The sequence below is a fragment of the Microcaecilia unicolor genome, chromosome 8, assembly GCF_901765095.1.
Source record: "Microcaecilia unicolor chromosome 8, aMicUni1.1, whole genome shotgun sequence".
Taxonomy (NCBI): domain Eukaryota; kingdom Metazoa; phylum Chordata; class Amphibia; order Gymnophiona; family Siphonopidae; genus Microcaecilia; species Microcaecilia unicolor.
The window spans coordinates 182,888,367-182,906,785 of NC_044038.1; positions in this window are offsets into that span (position 1 = coordinate 182,888,367).

Sequence of the window (18,419 nt, forward strand, 5' to 3'; positions counted from 1 at the left end):
CCTTCCCTCTCATCCCATGTCCAGCAATTCTCTCTCCTCTGCCCTTCCCTCCTATCCCATGTCCAGCAATTCTCTCTCCCCTGCCCTGCCCTTCCCTCCCATCCCATGTCCAGCAATTCTCTCTCCCCTGCCCTTCCCTCCCATCCCATTGATTTCCAGCAATTCTCTCTCCCCTGCCCTTCCCTCCCATCCCATGTCCAGCAATTCTCTCTCCCCTGCCCTTCCCTCCTATCCCATGTCCAGCAATTCTCTCTCCCCTGCCCTGCCCTTCCCTCCCATCCCATGTCCAGCAAATTCTCTCTCCCCTGCCCTTCCCTCCCATCCCATTGATTTCCAGCAATTCTCTCTCCCCTGCCCTTCCCTCCCATCCCATTGATTTCCAGCAATTCTCTCTCCCCTGCCCTTCCCTCCTATCCCATGTCCAGCAATTCTCTCTCCCCTGCCCTGCCCTTCCCTCCCATCCCATGTCCAGCAATTCTCTCTCCCCTGCCCTTCCCTCCTATCCCATGTCCAGCAATTCTCTCTCCCTTGCCCTTCCCTCCCATCCCATGTCCAGCAATTCTCTCTCCCCTGCCCTGCCCTTCCCTCCCATCCCATGTCCAGCAATTCTCTCTCCCCTGCCCTTCCCTCCCATCCCATTGATTTCCAGCAATTCTCTCTCCCCTGCCCTTCCCTCTCATCCCATGTCCAGCAATTCTCTCTCCTCTGCCCTTCCCTCCTATCCCATGTCCAGCAATTCTCTCTCCCCTGCCCTGCCCTTCCCTCCCATCCCATGTCCAGCAATTCTCTCTCCCCTGCCCTTCCCATGTCCAGCAATTCTCTCTCCCTTGCCCTTCCCTCCCAGCCCATCCCATGTCCAGCAATTCTCTCTCCCCTGCCCTTCCCATGTCCAGCACTCTCTCCCTTGCCCTTCCCTCCCATCCCATGTCCAGCAATTCTCTCTCCCCGCCCTTCCCATGTCCAGCAATTCTCTCTCCCCTGCCCTTCCCTCCCATCCCATTGATTTCCAGCAATTCTCTCTCCCCTGCCCTTCCCTCCCATCCCATTGATTTCCAGCAATTCTCTCTCCCCTGCCCTTCCCATGTCCAGCAATTCTCTCTCCCTTGCCCTTCCCTCCCATCCCATGTCCAGCAGTTCTCTCTTCCCGCCCTTCCCATGTCCAGCAATTCTCTCTCCCCTGCCCTTCCCTCCCATCCCATTGATTTCCAGCAATTCTCTCTCCCCTGCCCTTCCCTCTCATCCCATGTCCAGCAATTCTCTCTCCTCTGCCCTTCCCTCCTATCCCATGTCCAGCAATTCTCTCTCCCCTGCCCTGCCCTTCCCTCCCATCCCATGTCCAGCAATTCTCTCTCCCCTGCCCTTCCCTCCCATCCCATTGATTTCCAGCAATTCTCTCTCCCCTGCCCTTCCCTCCCATCCCATGTCCAGCAATTCTCTCTCCCCTGCCCTTCCCTCCTATCCCATGTCCAGCAATTCTCTCTCCCCTGCCCTGCCCTTCCCTCCCATCCCATGTCCAGCAAATTCTCTCTCCCCTGCCCTTCCCTCCCATCCCATTGATTTCCAGCAATTCTCTCTCCCCTGCCCTTCCCTCCCATCCCATTGATTTCCAGCAATTCTCTCTCCCCTGCCCTTCCCTCCTATCCCATGTCCAGCAATTCTCTCTCCCCTGCCCTGCCCTTCCCTCCCATCCCATGTCCAGCAATTCTCTCTCCCCTGCCCTTCCCTCCTATCCCATGTCCAGCAATTCTCTCTCCCTTGCCCTTCCCTCCCATCCCATGTCCAGCAATTCTCTCTCCCCTGCCCTTCCCATGTCCAGCAATTCTCTCTCCCTTGCCCTTCCCTCCCAGCCCATCCCATGTCCAGCAATTCTCTCTCCCCTGCCCTTCCCATGTCCAGCAATTCTCTCTCCCTTGCCCTTCCCTCCCATCCCATGTCCAGCAATTCTCTCTCCCCGCCCTTCCCATGTCCAGCAATTCTCTCTCCCCTGCCCTTCCCTCCCATCCCATTGATTTCCAGCAATTCTCTCTCCCCTGCCCTTCCCTCTCATCCCATGTCCAATTCTCTCTCCTCTGCCCTTCCCTCCTATCCCATGTCCAGCAATTCTCTCTCCTGCCCTGCCCTTCCCTCCCATCCCATGTCCAGCAATTCTCTCTCCCCTGCCCTTCCCTCCCATCCCATTGATTTCCAGCAATTCTCTCTCCCCTGCCCTTCCCTCCCATCCCATGTCCAGCAATTCTCTCTCCCCTGCCCTTCCCTCCTATCCCATGTCCAGCAATTCTCTCTCCCCTGCCCTGCCCTTCCATCCATGTCCAGCAAATTCTCTCTCCCCTGCCCTTCCCTCCCATCCCATTGATTTCCAGCAATTCTCTCTCCCCTGCCCTTCCCTCCCATCCCATTGATTTCCAGCAATTCTCTCTCCCCTGCCCTTCCCTCCTATCCCATGTCCAGCAATTCTCTCTCCCCTGCCCTGCCCTTCCCTCCCATCCCATGTCCAGCAATTCTCTCTCCCCTGCCCTTCCCTCCTATCCCATGTCCAGCAATTCTCTCTCCCTTGCCCTTCCCTCCCATCCCATGTCCAGCAATTCTCTCTCCCCTGCCCTTCCCTCTCATCCCATGTCCAATTCTCTCTCCTCTGCCCTTCCCTCCTATCCCATGTCCAGCAATTCTCTCTCCCCTGCCCTGCCCTTCCCTCCCATCCCATGTCCAGCAATTCTCTCTCCCCTGCCCTTCCCTCCCATCCCATTGATTTCCAGCAATTCTCTCTCCCCTGCCCTTCCCTCCCATCCCATGTCCAGCAATTCTCTCTCCCCTGCCCTTCCCTCCTATCCCATGTCCAGCAATTCTCTCTCCCCTGCCCTGCCCTTCCCTCCCATCCCATGTCCAGCAAATTCTCTCTCCCCTGCCCTTCCCTCCCATCCCATTGATTTCCAGCAATTCTCTCTCCCCTGCCCTTCCCTCCCATCCCATTGATTTCCAGCAATTCTCTCTCCCCTGCCCTTCCCTCCTATCCCATGTCCAGCAATTCTCTCTCCCCTGCCCTGCCCTTCCCTCCCATCCCATGTCCAGCAATTCTCTCTCCCCTGCCCTTCCCTCCTATCCCATGTCCAGCAATTCTCTCTCCCTTGCCCTTCCCTCCCATCCCATGTCCAGCAATTCTCTCTCCCCTGCCCTTCCCATGTCCAGCAATTCTCTCTCCCTTGCCCTTCCCTTCCAGCCCATCCCATGTCCAGCAATTCTCTCTCCCCTGCCCTTCCCATGTCCAGCAATTCTCTCTCCCTTGCCCTTCCCTCCCATCCCATGTCCAGCAATTCTCTCTCCCCGCCCTTCCCATGTCCAGCAATTCTCTCTCCCCTGCCCTTCCCTCCCATCCCATCCCATTGATTTCCAGCAATTCTCTCTCCCCTGCCCTTCCCTCCCATTATTTCCAGTGATTCTCCGCCTCTCCCCTGCCCTCCCATCGACGTGCAGCGATTTTTCCGTCCCTCCCCTGCCCTCACCTCTCCCATATCCAGCGATTCTTCGTCCCCCAGCGTCCTCCTTCACTGCCTGCCAGCCAGTCGGACTCAGAAGCGAACGGTGCAGGCAGCGATTGGCTGGCAGCGTCGTAGCTTCCCTCTGCAAGTCCCGCCTACAACTTCCTGTTTACGCATAGGCGGGACTTGCAGAGGGAAGCTACGACGCTGCCAGCCAATCGCTGCCTGCACCGTTCGCTTCTGAGTCCGACTGGCTGGCAGGCAGTGAAGGAGGACGCTGGGGGACGAAGAATCGCTGGATATGAGAGAGGTGAGGGCAGGGGAGGGACGGAAAAATCGCTGCACGTCGATGAGAGGGCAGGGGAGAGGCGGAGAATCGCTGGAAGTAATGGGAGGGGAGGGGAGGAGGAGAAAAAGGTGCCGGTACGCCGTACCGTTGCGTACCGGCACAAAAAAAGCACTGTGATTATGTCAGTTGCATGCTACAAATTCCATCAGAATATCAGTAGTGTACATTGCCAGGGCTGTCTTTCAACAGGTATGAAAGGTATAACTGCGTTAAACCCTCAACTGGAGGGGCCCAAATAGTTTTCTCACACAGGCTGAAAAATGGCCTTGTAGTCAACAGCAGTAGGAAGGGAACAGGGCCCCCACCTCTTTCTGGCTTGCGCCAGCTCACTCCCAAAATTGGGACCCTAATGTTAGAAGAGGTCAGGTGTGGCAGGTTGCCAGTGAGTGCTGAGCCCAAGAAAATCCACAAATCCATTACTGTGTGTCACCCCCCCCCCCCCCCCCCCCCCCCCCCCCAATCCAGTGTAGAGGTATCCCAGTCTGTCACATTCAAGGAACAGTGTCAGGGCCTTTCCAAGACATGATGCCATGCAGCATTGAAAACCTCTGGTAGTATCTGGAAAAGCACCGATACTAATATAAAATCTTTTTGCCACTTTCAATAATACTCTTCAGTGAACTGAACTCTAAATTGAAGAAGCAAATCAGCTTTTGCACTGGTGCAAATCTAGAGTAAAATGTTGGCCTGTCTCTAGGATTTGCAGAACAAACTGTCACCAGATGCCACTTAGCAGTGAGCAGAGAGTCAGCAGAATGCCATTGAGTTGATTTGATTTGATTTATTAAGATTTAATTAATCACCTTTCCTTACATAGATGTTTCTTTCCCTTTCAGAAAGAGGTGGTCAAAATTATTGAAGGTTCACCGACTAGCTTTATGGATAGCCTGGTACAAACTACTATTTATGTCTGACTGTCAAACTGCACCTTTTCCTAATTGATTCATGTCACCAAACCATGTTCCTCTATACTCACTACAGCCCTCCCCTCCCTGAGTTTTCCTAGATGGTGGGTGATGTATGGCAGGCAATAGCCAAATGGGACAATGTCCACCTCTGTGGTATTGAGAGAGGGCAGATGATTGGTATATTTCACCTGAGATTGTTACATTGAGATAACAATGCAGTAAAGAACAATAAGACATTTCCTAGTTTATACTGTGATAATTACATAGGACTTCAGACCCCAAAATGCTCTGGCATTGGGTGTTAGTGTAATTAAACAGATCGTGCATGAAGAACCTTCTCAACAGTGAAACATTTCAGAGCTATGGGAAGAGAGAGCAATGTTTTATTTGAGGCACCAATAGATCACCTTGCATGACACATCCCCAAATACAACCAGCAATGCATGACAGGACATCATGTAATATGTCTTTTCCTCCCTACACTCACTGTCTTCTGCTATTATTTATAGAATCTCTCCAATTCAGAACGTAAGAATTTACAGCTCATGTGGGAGGTAAGAATACTATAATTGACTATTGGGCTCATTTTCAAAAGAGAAAAATTCCAAAAAGTGACATAAGTCTGCATTTGGACGTTTATCTCACAAAAACATCCAAATCAGTATTTTCAAAACCTCTCTTTAGAAGATTTTCAGCCATAATGGACTAAAACTTAGATGTTTTGAGCTAAACCTGTTTTTATTATGAATAAGGCACAAAAAGGTGCCCCAGATGACCACTTGAGGGAATCAGGAGTGACCTCCCCTTAGTCCCCCAGTGGTCACTAAACCCCTCCCACCCCCAAAAATTGTGATTAAGAACATTACTTTCCAGCCTCTATGCCAGCCTCAGATGTCATACTCAGGTGCATTACAGCAGCATGCAGGTCCCTGGAATAATCCAGTGGTGGGTGCAGTGCACTTCAGACAGGTGGACCCAGGCCCATAACTCTCCCTACCTGTTACACTTGTGGAGAAAACTGAGCCCTACAAAACTCACCAGAAACCCACTGTACCCACATATAGGTGCCCTCTTCACCTGTCAGGGCTATGATAGTGGTGTACACTTGGGGGGAGTGGGTCTGGGGTGGGTTTTGGGGGGCTCAGCACACAAGGTAAGGGAGCAATGGTCAGATGTGTACCTGGGAGCAGTTTATGAAGTCCACTGCAGTGCCCCCTAGGGTGCCCTATTGCCATCCTGGGATGTCAGGGGGCCCAGTCTACTAAAAATCCTGGCTCCTCCTACATCCCAATGGCTTGATTTTGCACTTGGACTTTTTTTTTTAAACGACCCCCCCAAAAACCCCATCCCAATCACAAAACGTCCAAAAAACAAAACGTCTATAGTATTTTCGAAAACAAAAGATAGACATTTTTCTTTTTCGAAAATGACCTTCTTTCCTGTTCAGAATTTGGATGTTTTGTGTAAAACGTCCAAATTCAGATTTAGAGGTTCTGTTGAAAATGCCCCTCTATGTATGGCCACTAAGGAACTGGGAAGTTTGCATACAATAAACTGAGGCTTCCTAACCAAGCAGTGAGCTACGAATGCAGGACTATCTCCTGTAAAGTTGGACTACCCTTAAGCTTATTGAAATGGGACCTTGCAGATATAAGCATAGCGATAAAATGTGAAAGCTTTGGCCATTGTCACAGGGATTATCCCTTACTAGGACCATATCAAGCTTTTGAAAGTGTCAGAATGTAAACTGCAATCATGTGTTCCTGTGGGAGAACCTGCTTCTCAGGCCACTGCACTAACCATTAGGCTATTCCTCCACTCCAACGGATGGTAATATATCATAATAGCTAACAGAAGAGGTGTGCATTTTCCACATAGCTAATGTATTATAGGTGCTTCATGTTGTTTACTGAAGATGTGTAGTATTTTGGGGAAGGTCTGTTTCTGCATGGTTTTATGGCAAACTCCTCTGTTTCTATGGTTAGCACCTTTTTGGCCATTCATTTTATAGCACCAAATTTTCCTCTCATTATCAAACCCCTTCCCATGTTCCAGTAACTTTATCTTCCTTCACCAGTGGGAGTCCCTCTAAGATAATTTGTTCACTGTCACTTTTGTGCTGCCTTTAAATAAATAAAAGAAAAGAAATAACAAACTGTCAGAGACAGGATGCTGAGTGTATGGACTTTAGGTCTGAGCTAGCCTGGCAGTTCATATATGTAACGAAATGCCTAGCCACCCGCCTGGGGTTACCCCGTGACCACTTAAGGGTCTTTTCCCAGAACAGCTCAGGCCAACTTGCACCTGCTGCTTGTGCTCTACACTAGCACCCTCCTCCCACTGACTGGGCCACAATCGCCTCTGGGTGAGTCTCCCACTCTCTGTGATTTCTAGGTTAATGAAGCCACACTCCCAGTGGTCCCACAGTTCCCAGAAAGCACTCACAGACCCAATACACAAACCACCAGGATTCTTCATCAGTCCAGACAGGCAGAGTCAACAAATCAAACACGTTTATTGTCACACAAACAATGAACAAAAAAAAAATACAATAACAGGTAACTGAAATATGGATTAATTATAACACTAACTAAACATTTGGTTACTTCCTAAAAAGTACCTGGAGAGATCAGGACAAATATAGCTGTTAACCAGTTATCAAATATAGGGTTTCAGCAACGAGCTCTCTCTCTCTCTCTCTCTATCCTCCCGGGTTGAAACTGAAACAGCAGCCAACAACTGCTGGGTAATTTCAAAATCCAGGCCAATCAGATCCCAGTCAACAAGTTTTAAAAGTATACTGCTCACAGTACTGTAGATTCACTTTTTCACTCTGAAACTTAAAGAGGGCATTCACTTTTCTATAACAACTTAAACATAAAACATGCATCACCTGCTGGCCAAACTAGAGAAATGTACTTCATGGTTTAATAAAGGCAATTTTACAGGTTTAAAAACACACTGTTCTGTCACAATATATATATATTTTTTGTTTCTTCTTTGTGGCCTTTGCAGAAGGACTCTTTATTTTCTCTTTCAGGCTAAAGATGATGCACAATTTAGCCATGTGGTTTCGCAATTGAATCTCAAGGACCTGGCTGGAAGCTTCATGCAAGGATTTGAAAGTGTGCTGGTAAAGGAAGTCCCTTGTTACAATTATGGTTTTGATATATCTATTATAAGAATCAAAAACACGTCAGCCTAATCTCTTTCTATACTGCCTCCCTTTGTACTTCTGAACTCTAGTGAACACCAGCTTTCAAGATATCATTTTCTGACATTTACAAACATGGTCTGTCTGACTGATCATCAAAGATTAATGAAAAGTCCAGTTCACTCATATACAAATTTCCAATCAGATGTGTGCTTGTCGGTAAAATAGATTACCATTATATTGATGAAATTTCCAAATTTAAAAGAAAAGAGACTCGAAAGAAAATCAATGTGCAATAACTTAAAGTCCTTTTCAAATTCTGGTGGGAAAATTATTCTGTAGTGGGGCACACCTCCTTCTGGACTCTCCTGGGCCACATGCTCAAAGACTGGTCCTTCTTCTTCTCCTTTTCTCTACAGTTCATGGGCTGGGTATCTCAGACTGATTCTGTCTCGGAAAAAATACTCATGAAATACAGTCCTCAAGCATTGGTTTAAACAGCTGTGCCTATGCCGTGACATTCTCCCAAAAGATCCCAGAGATTTATATACAAAAGTAGATATCATTGAGGAAAGACAACAGGGAAAACTAGTTCACATCCAAAATATCACATTTCTGTGTGCTTAGGATGTTACTCCTGAGAGGCACTGCCTCAGGTCCTAGGGTACAGTGGACCACAAATTACCAACAGGCACCCTCAAAATACCATCTTCTATCTCAATGCACTTTTAGGTTGGAAACAGTAACATAACATCTTCATTTGTACAGTATGAGTGAAATTGAAAAAAAAAGCAAGCAGAAATTGGTTTTATGCAGGGAATGTAAATGTATTCATTATAGCAATAGAGTGTAACCAAATCAGGAGGCAAGGACTGGCGTTTTCTGAGCGCCCTGCATATATCACACTAATTTTAGATATTGAGACAGCCATTACACAAATGAGTGGCTGAATGAACAGTTTTCTGTAGTTTGGAAAACCAAGTATGAGATCAAGTTTTCCAAGCTTATTAACTATGAACTTAAAAAAAGTTTAATTAAATTGTAGCTTTGCAAATGATGGCAGAAGAAACCCAAACTGTCCCTTCCAGTCTGCCTTGGGGTAGATGAGCACATACATTTCCATTTTCAACCAATACCAGCTCCTCTTGCCCCATGTCTTTTTCTTGAGCTCTCAACCTTTTCCCAACATTATCCTGCCCACCTGTTCCAAGTGTACCTAGCCTTTGCCATCTCCATTGGTGAGCCATTGTAGTTGGGCAGACTAGATGGACCGTACAGGTCTTTATCTGTCATCATTTGCTATGTTACTATATGTTCCTCTCCAGTGCTCCTGGAAAAGGAAAGGGGATAGGAGTTGATATATAATATGTAAAGCAGTTTATATATTATATACTTGTATTTATTTTGTACCTGGTGCAATGGAAGGTTAAGTGATTTGTCCAGAGTCACAATTTGCTGCTGGAGCTCAGTTCAATTAATGGCATCATAAGGAAACATTATTGGGTAAAAATGAGATCCGATCAGACTCCTGCTAGTTCTGCCAACTTAGTGGTTTATTCCAAATGCACTTTTCCATCTTCTCTTCCTATAGAAAAGGTGTTATGGAATAAAACCCTTCAAGCGAACCACCGGCTAGAGACCTTGTGTCTTGTTGCCCTTTCCAGCTGCACCTGAAGGGTGGAAAGTCTATGCAAGGCTGGAACAGAAGAGATGGAAAAAGGAGAAGACACCTTTATAACAGGGTTTATCTGAGTCAGTTCTCAGCCTGCATCCTCAGATGTAATGCAGAGGCCTATAATGCACTAATTATATTTTCCCTCTGGACTATGTTTACTCTAATCACAAAAGTGAGATCAGATTGTAATGCAACTGGTAGCTGCTGGGGGTGTTCTAACCTTACCCCTAGTTACAAGCATTCTTATTTATTCATTTGGATTGAGGTCACACCTCTTTCAATATTTGGTCAAGGTGAGCTACATTCAGGTATACTAGCTATTTCCCTGTCTACAGAGGGCTTACAGTCTATTTGGACAAGAGGCAATGGAGGGTTTAGTGACTTGCCCAAGATCACAAGGAGCAGCAATAGGATTTGAACTGGGTTTCCCTGGGTGTCAGCCTTTGCTCTGACCGTTAAGCTACTCCTGCATTCTTAAATGTAGGGTTGGGCAAATCAAGCAGTGAACCATGCTCACTGTAGATGTATCACTCTCTATAGGTGAATAGGCTCTGTCCCTTAACCACATGGGCTCTTCAGATAGGTACAGCTCTCCTAGTGGTCACCCCAATCTCACTCAAACCCAAACCCTGGACATGAGCTCAATGCAAAGAATGAAACAGTTATCCCTGGAATGCCCATTTTATTCATCTCAGACTTAGGGATGTCTTTGATAAATTCAAACCCAATAGAAGCCACAGTAAGCGGATCATTTTATAAAGCTGCTTTTTTTCCATGTATAAAAACATTTTGCACAGAAAAGGCCTTTTATTGAGGGCAGATGTAAAATGTGCACTGAATGATTAGCAGGCATAGGCATTCCCAGGAGCAGAGGTGGAACTGCAGTGATGTGTGCACGAAATATGCAGGTACAGGTGTAGAATGCAAGAACTAAGTTCCATCATAATTTGAGCAGGTGGGCATTTGCAGACCACTTGGGCTGGTTTGGATGACCTACTGTATACTGGACATAGGCAGCTATGTTGCTTCTGTAAAATAGGTTCCTTTTGGGCTTTTCACCTAAGAATCCTCTTCTATAATAACCTCCCGCACATCCATGCAGGTACCAGCACAACAGTATGGTAATAGTGTAGATGACAGCAGATAAAGACCTGCATGGTCCATCCAGTCTGTCCAACAAGATAGCAACACATAAGTCTCTTCAACATCATGAAAACGGTAACAGAATTCAAAATGTGTGGGATAAACATAAAGGAATCCTGTTTGGAAGGAATGGATCCTCAGAAGCTTAGCAGAGATTGGGTGGTAGCACCAGTGGTTGGGAGGCAGGGCTAGTGCTGGGCAGACTTCTACAGTCTGTGCCCTGAAAATGACAGATACAAATCAAGGTCAGGTATACATATAAAGTAGCACATATGAGTTTATCTTCTTGGGCAGACTGAATGGACAATACAGGTCTTTCTCTGCCATCATCTACTATGTTACTTTGAGTACAAGTGACCAATCAGAACATAGCCACAGCCTGCTCAACCTCATAGATCAGTTCAGTGCTGTTCCAAATGATATGTTAATGATATCACAGAACATCTGCCTCATTCTGCTTCTCTCTCACTCTTCCTAGGTTGACATTTTTGAATATAGTGGCCTTGACTTCACAGCCTCTCTTGGAATAATAGGTGACATGATGGTAAATACATCTTTTAAAATAGTATTCAATCATGTGGGATGTTTTGTACTGTGCAATTTCAATCGTTTCCATTTTTTCTTCCCAAACCTTCACTATGTCTCTGTTGGTCAAATTCAAGGCCTTGGCTTGCAGCGTTGCCTCTCTTTGGGGTCCTTTTACTAAGCTGTGGTAAGCAGTAGCGCATGCTTACCACAGATTCAAAAAGCACAACTGCAGGATGCGTTCAGGCATCCTGCAATAGTTATGGAACTGGCACATGCTTCCCACACACTAAAAAATAGATTTTACTTTAAGAGTAGGGCATTCCCTATGCTAATCAGCTAGTGCATGGCATTGGCATGTGCTGACCAATTAGAGAAATTAGTGCATGGCCATTAATGGAAAAAAAGAAATTGCAGCCACGCTAAAAGTGGCTTCAGCACGTGGGAAAGCCACGGGCTATAAATAGTGCAGGGCCACTTTTTTAGCACAGCTTAGTAAAATGGTTCCTTTTATGCCAGTGATACTGAGATGGTCTCCCTTCCACACCTTCTCCAGAAGCCAAGCCTAGTGGCAGAGGCAGATGCAGATGCAGAAAGGCTCATGGTAGAGCTGTGCATGGATGTCTGAGCACGTGGCTTCTACCGCAAACGTAATACTGTAACTTGCAGAAAGCTAACAGCACACACATTTTCTGTGTGGAAAGCTTGTGTCCAATGGAGGCAGAGTTTGCTGGACACATACACACAAAAGTTTCATGACAACTGCAACTTTTGTGCATAAGTTCAAACAAAAATTTAAAGTGGGAGCAGACATCTGTTCTATGTACTGTTATTTGAATTTTTTTTTATTGCTGTAAATATCTGTTGCCTATGTTTGACTTATTTTTGCTGTGCACTGCCTTAGGTGACTTTCTTCAAAAAGGTGGTAAATTAATCCTAATAAACAAACACACATCAGTGCCTGATCTCCTGCACCTTAAATATGAGCCCCACAAAAATGCTTACATATAAAATTTTTGCAAGGCTCATAATGAGGCCAGAACAGGCGCTGTCTGCTTTCACTTTTGGTTTTGTTCGGACATGCGCACATGTCTGTTACCTCTTTCGTCTTCCTTTGAGACTTGCAGGGGCTTCCTACTAGGTGCAAAGCAAGTCAAAGCCAGCAGTTAAATCTCAAAAATGTGTCAGCTAGCACATTTGCTTATTTCCGATCTGAGGAAGAAGGGCAACCTTCGAAAGCTAATCAAGAAATGTATTAAGTTATGTCCAATAAAAAAGGTATCATCTTATTTTCTTTTCCATGTTTTATTTTGTTTGAGTTCTATTGATAAAAATGGGCTTGAAATCCTCTCCGCATATCCATGTAAACAGCCCCAGACCTGGTGAAAAAAATCTCACAAAAGCCCTTTGTACCTCTCTGCAATGACCTTAATTAGCCTTCATTTGAACACAATATACAACCATGTATTCCGTGTGCATTAACACCTGTGATCAATTCCTCTCTGCATTGCTCAGCATATACAACCTGCAGTAATCATAAGGCTAGGCCCATGCCCATGGTACATAAAAACATAAGAATAGCCATACTGGGTCAGACCAATGGTCCATCTAGCCCAGTATCTTGTTTTCCAAACAATGGCCAAGCCAGGTCACAATTACCTGGCAGAAACTCAAATTGTGGCAACATTCCATGTAGAACCCCAAAGAATAGCAAGATTCCATGCAGAATCTCAAAGAGTAGCAACATTTCAGGTAGAACCCCAAAGAATAGCAAGATTCTTGAATCCTAAAGAGTAACAAGATTCCGTACAGAATCTCAAAGAGTAGCGACATTCCATGTAGAACCCCAAAGAATAGCAAGATTCTGAAATCCTAAAGAGTAACAAGATTCTGTGCAGAATCTCAAAGAGTAGCAACATTCCATACAGAATCCCACAGATCATAAGAACATAAACATAAGGCTATCCATACTGGGTCAGACCAATAATCCATCTAGCCCAGGATCCTCCTTCCAACAGTGGCCAATCCAGGTCACAAGTACCTGGCAGAAACCCAAGTAATAGCTTTATGCATTGGCCTCTAAGTGAGATTAAATTAGTTACCTTTTCACAAGGCAGAATTCACTGGAAATCTTCCTATATGGGTTTTATCTTCCTCTTTTCACTTTCCAGTGGCAAAGGGTAGCAGATACTTTTCTGCCCCAGAGAGAAAAGTGTAGTTCCCTTAAGAGCAAAACCCAAATGCTCTTAGGTTGTCTAAAGAAATACAGGAGACACATGAGCTAGATATCAGCTTCTCCACAGACACATGCAAATGCGTGACTAGAAGCATAGGCGCCGACTCCGTGGGTGCTGTAGGTGCTCGAGCACCCCCAATATTTTGAAACCTGCCCTCCTTGCTTTCCTGCAGCTCAGCCAGTGCTTAAAACTGATTTTACCTGACTGAACGGCAGTGAAAGCAAAACAGAGCAGAGCACAGCAGGCTGCCTCTTCAGTCTTCTCTCCTTCCTCTCAGTGTCCCGCCCTTGTGTAAACAGGAAATGAGGGCGGGACACTGAGAGAGGGAAGGAGAGAAGACTGAAGAGGTAGCCTGCTGTGCTCTGCTCTGCTTTCACTGCCATTCAGTCAGGTAAATCAAAGCAATAGATTTTAAACTAACAAGAGGTAGAAAAAAGTTTAATTTGTGTCGTCCTCTTATTTCATGAAAAAATGTGTCTTTGAAAGTGAGACTAAAGTGACCTAAAGGCTCATGTTTAGGGTTATTTTTTTTCTTTTCAGTTAATGGCCATGGTTCTAAACCTCTATCTCCTTGTTTGAGTTTTACATTAACTCAGATTTGAATATTATTTGTCTTAATATTTATAATAAATTTCTCCTGCCTTGTCTTCATTACGTATTGCTGTACTTTCCTTGAACTCCTGCCTACACCCCTCAAACAGACTACAAGCACTGAGGGCTAGATGCACTAAACCTTAACGACCCTCTAACAACCCTTTAACGAAGGAAATTCCTAACCGTTGCATTCATTAAAGGCCTTTTTCCTACGAAGCAAGCAGCTAACGAAAATGGAATGCAAAGGAGAAACTACCATTGAAATGTGGACAAGTCAGAATGCACTAACCATACCGACGACTGCAACGAATCATTTACCGTCAGAAATTTTTCTTGCGCTCAGACCTGTCGTTAAGGCCTGAGCTGTCATCTCCCCGCTGCCCCCTGCACCATAAAAATCCAAGCCGGCATGTTTAAAAAGAAAAGTGAGATACAAACACAAACACCTGGCTCTCTGCTTCCCCCTGCATCACTACAAAACTAAACATACTGTTTCTCCCTGCAGCTTAAAAGTCTCTCTTCCCTTCTCCCACAGCTTTGAAATTTAACACTCTCTGCTATCCCCTGAAGCCAATTACAAAGAGATCTTTTGTTTCCAAAAGGGGTTTACGAGGGTCGTTCTTTTTAGAGTTATCTTCAACTACACTCTTCTGGTAGATCAGAGAGCTAAAAGGCTTGCAGGTCGTGATCCCCCCCTCGCACGCCCCAGTCTGACAGTAAGCAACCTACGTAGGTTTAATACGTTTGTGGCATGCTCAGAGCAGCCAGCATAATGCTTGGCTGCTCTGCGCATGCTTAAGGGGCAAATTAACGACGGGGATTACGTACGTATGATACATTGTACTTTTCAATACCGCACTGAACATTTCTGAGCTGTTTTTTTTGTGCATTCTTCGTTGTTTCAAATTCGTTAAGCACTTTTATGATTTAGATTTTTTAACGTTTGGTTGATGCATCTAGCCCTGAGTCTTTCCCGATTAAATGGTGCTCTGTTTTATCTCTGGCTGCTGTTACAAATGTTTAAAAAGGTCAAATGTTGTTTGAACCTTAACCTGCTGTGACACATAACTGATGAGAAACCAAAAGAAGATTGTGCAATGGCAAGAAAAACATTTTTTGTTCTCTGTTTTAAAATTTTAATTGAAATGCTAAAGAAGAGTTTATGGTTCTTGTAGCCAGAGAATGTAGAAAAATCACTTTTGCATTTTGAAAAGAAGTAGCCTGTTCAGAAGTTTGGGCAGACATTAGCAAGGATCTGGGCAGGGTTAGTGTCTTTGTGCTGCACTTTAAATAGGAGTGGTATGTTAAGCCTTATTCGTTTACTATTGGAACCAGCTGCTCCTGAGCTTTGTGTAGTAGACTATACATTGTATTCTGAGCATAATTTAAAGAATGGTGTTTGCACCAGGGAACTATCCATAAATAGTAAAATATGCACAGTGTTTCCTTTGAAATACAATCTCAAATGAGAATAGGATGAAATATAGAATAAAAAGCACTGAATTTATTGCTCCTCAAAAGCCTCAGTGCTGCTTTATGTCTTGGAACATGGTATATGGAGAAAGTACACAGGGGGAGCTGTATAAATGTGTGGTATGGTTACTCTTCACCTGTGCCACACTGCAGTGAACACAGAATGATGGATGCATCTGGTTCTAGATTGTAAGCGCTTTGAGCAGGGACTGTCTTTTTGTGTATGGTGTACAGCGCTGCGTATGCCTTATAGAGCTATAGAAATGATAAGTAGTAGTAGTAGTATGGATGGGAGGGCAGGGGAGAGAGGAAAATTACTGGATATGGATGGGGGGAGAGGGCAGGGGAGAGAGGAGAAAAACTGTTGGAATTTATTGTATTTTACATGCATTGCCTGTCACCAATTTTTTCTCTGTGATTACTCTGTGACCTCTGATGTGAATTACTTAGAGAGGTCACAGCTATGCAACTTCCTGTGGGGGTTAGGCACAGCACATGGAGCTCATGATCTCTCCTAACCTGAGAGGATCTATGGTGGTGTGAGCATCCATTACCATCTAAGCACATGGAAAGAGCTGATAATCCAAATGTATAGTATTATGTATATATAAGCCTGTCTGATTATAATCTAACTGCAAACTGTGAGTAAACAGATGTTTTGTTACTTCAACTTTAAAGTGACTCAGCAGTGAATTATTCTGGAGTGTATGAGAGAGATGAAGAAAGAAATTAACATTTCTAAAGCTGAAGCTGTGTGTACTAAAATTTGCTAATTATTTACTACAAATAATCCAACAAAAGGGTTATGGGCCCAGGGCCAGGAATTGAAAAAGAAGAGAAATATTACCAGGCAGTAAAAAAGCCACATTTTTCTCTTAAGTTTTAAAAGAAAGATTCAGTCTGTCTCTCTCTCCCCCCACACACCAGACAGAAGGCTAAGAAAATGGCTGAGGGAGGAAATTCACCATTTTTCTACTCTCTCAAGGTGCCTAAATTAACTGAATTTAATTATCAGCAGTGGGAATTAAGATTCATATGTCTCCTTCAAGCAAAGAAACTAAATATATGCTTAGACCAAAACAGAACAGCTGAAAATATGGCTGAATGGGACAATGCAAACTATTATGTGAAGTGCATGTTTTTGGAAGCTCTCTCAGAGAAACAAGCCATATTAGTGGAGGAAAAGATACACCAAAGGACATTTTATATAAACTGAGAACTATGTATGCAACTACATATGCAAAGCAGCAACCAATTTGGTTAGCAGAGTTGAATGAAACCAAATTAAGGGATAAAAGTAAATGTAATGATCACATTATGCATCTTATGTCTTCATTTCAAAAGTTAGAACTTTCTGGAATTCCCATGTGTGATGCATTGAAAAGAGCATTTCTTTTTACCTCACTATCAAAGAAGTTTGATGTTTTTAGGTCTGTAAATGAAGCCATTGAAGGGCAATCTTTTGAACAGGCAACATCAAAACTAAGGCAGGAATGCATAATAAATGATTCTGAGGAGATGTGTTCTCAAAGCAAGTCAGAGAGAAATGAAACAAATTTCTTGGCAAAGAACAGAGGAAGGTGGAGCTATGGGAAAACTCCACCCAAGGGCAAGCTGATTTGCTATTCATGTGGAAAGGAGGGACATGTATCTAAATGGTGTAAGGAAACACAAAACACTCCCTCTAGCTCACCTAAGCCAATGGAACTAAAGAATTTTCCAACCAGGAAATGTATGAAAGACAATGATAAACATAAGGGCTTTCTAATGGCAGAAAAATCTTTGACTATGGTCAATAATAATTCAAATGAAAGTACTTGGATTTTGGATTCGGGGAGCACATGCCATTTAACCAATTGTAAGGATTTCTTTCAGGAAATGAGTCCAGAAGAAGGTATTCTTAATACTGCAAACGCAGGGACTGCTCAGATCCAAGCAAAAGGAATTGGATTCTTAAAATGCAAAGTGTCTAATGAAGTTAAAGAAATTCCTGTAAGTGATGTCTTGTATATTCCCCAAGCAGTTTGCAATATGCTTAGTGTATCTACATTAGATAAGAAGGGATTTGTGATTCATTTTGAAAACAGTAAGTGCACAATCTCTAAAAATGATGAAGTGTATGCTGAAGCTTTTATGCATAATGATGTTTATAAACTGAGCATTTCAGGTGAAGCCTCACATATGGCGCAAGTAAGGAAGAATGATGGTAAATGTAGTCTGGAAATCTGGCACCGCCGCCTGGGACATCGTGATTTTAAGGTGATCCAGGATCTTTACAGTAAGCAACTAGCCACCGGCATTCAGATAAGTGCAGATGCTGGTAAAATGGAGAAATGCATAGACTGTGTTACTCAAAAAGGTGTGAGACCCTCATTTCCTGCATACACAGGAAATAGGAGTAATAAAGTGCTGGACTTAATACACAGTGACTTATGTGGACCGTTTAATATCCCATCATTGGGAAATAACAGATTTGTGCTAATATTCTTGGATGATTTCTCTAGATATTGTGTGGCCTATTTGCTGAAAGAAAAAAGTCAAGTCACAGACATGCTGAAGAAATACGTAGCCATGGTGAGCAATAAATTTGAAAGAAAACCAAAGGTTCTTCAGACTGACAATGGTGGTGAGTTCACTTCACAAAGCATGCGCACATTTCTAGAACAAGAAGGCATTCAGCATATCACAACAGTAGCTTATACACCAGAGCAAAATTCTGTTGCAGAGAGAAAATTTAGGTCACTTGTGGAAATGACCAGATGTATGCTGTCAGATAGCAATCTCCCTAAAAAACTATGGGGGGAAGCCATTCTCACAGCAGTGTACCTACAAAACAGAATGCCAACTAAAGGCGCTGAGCGCACACCACATGAGACATGGCATGGTAG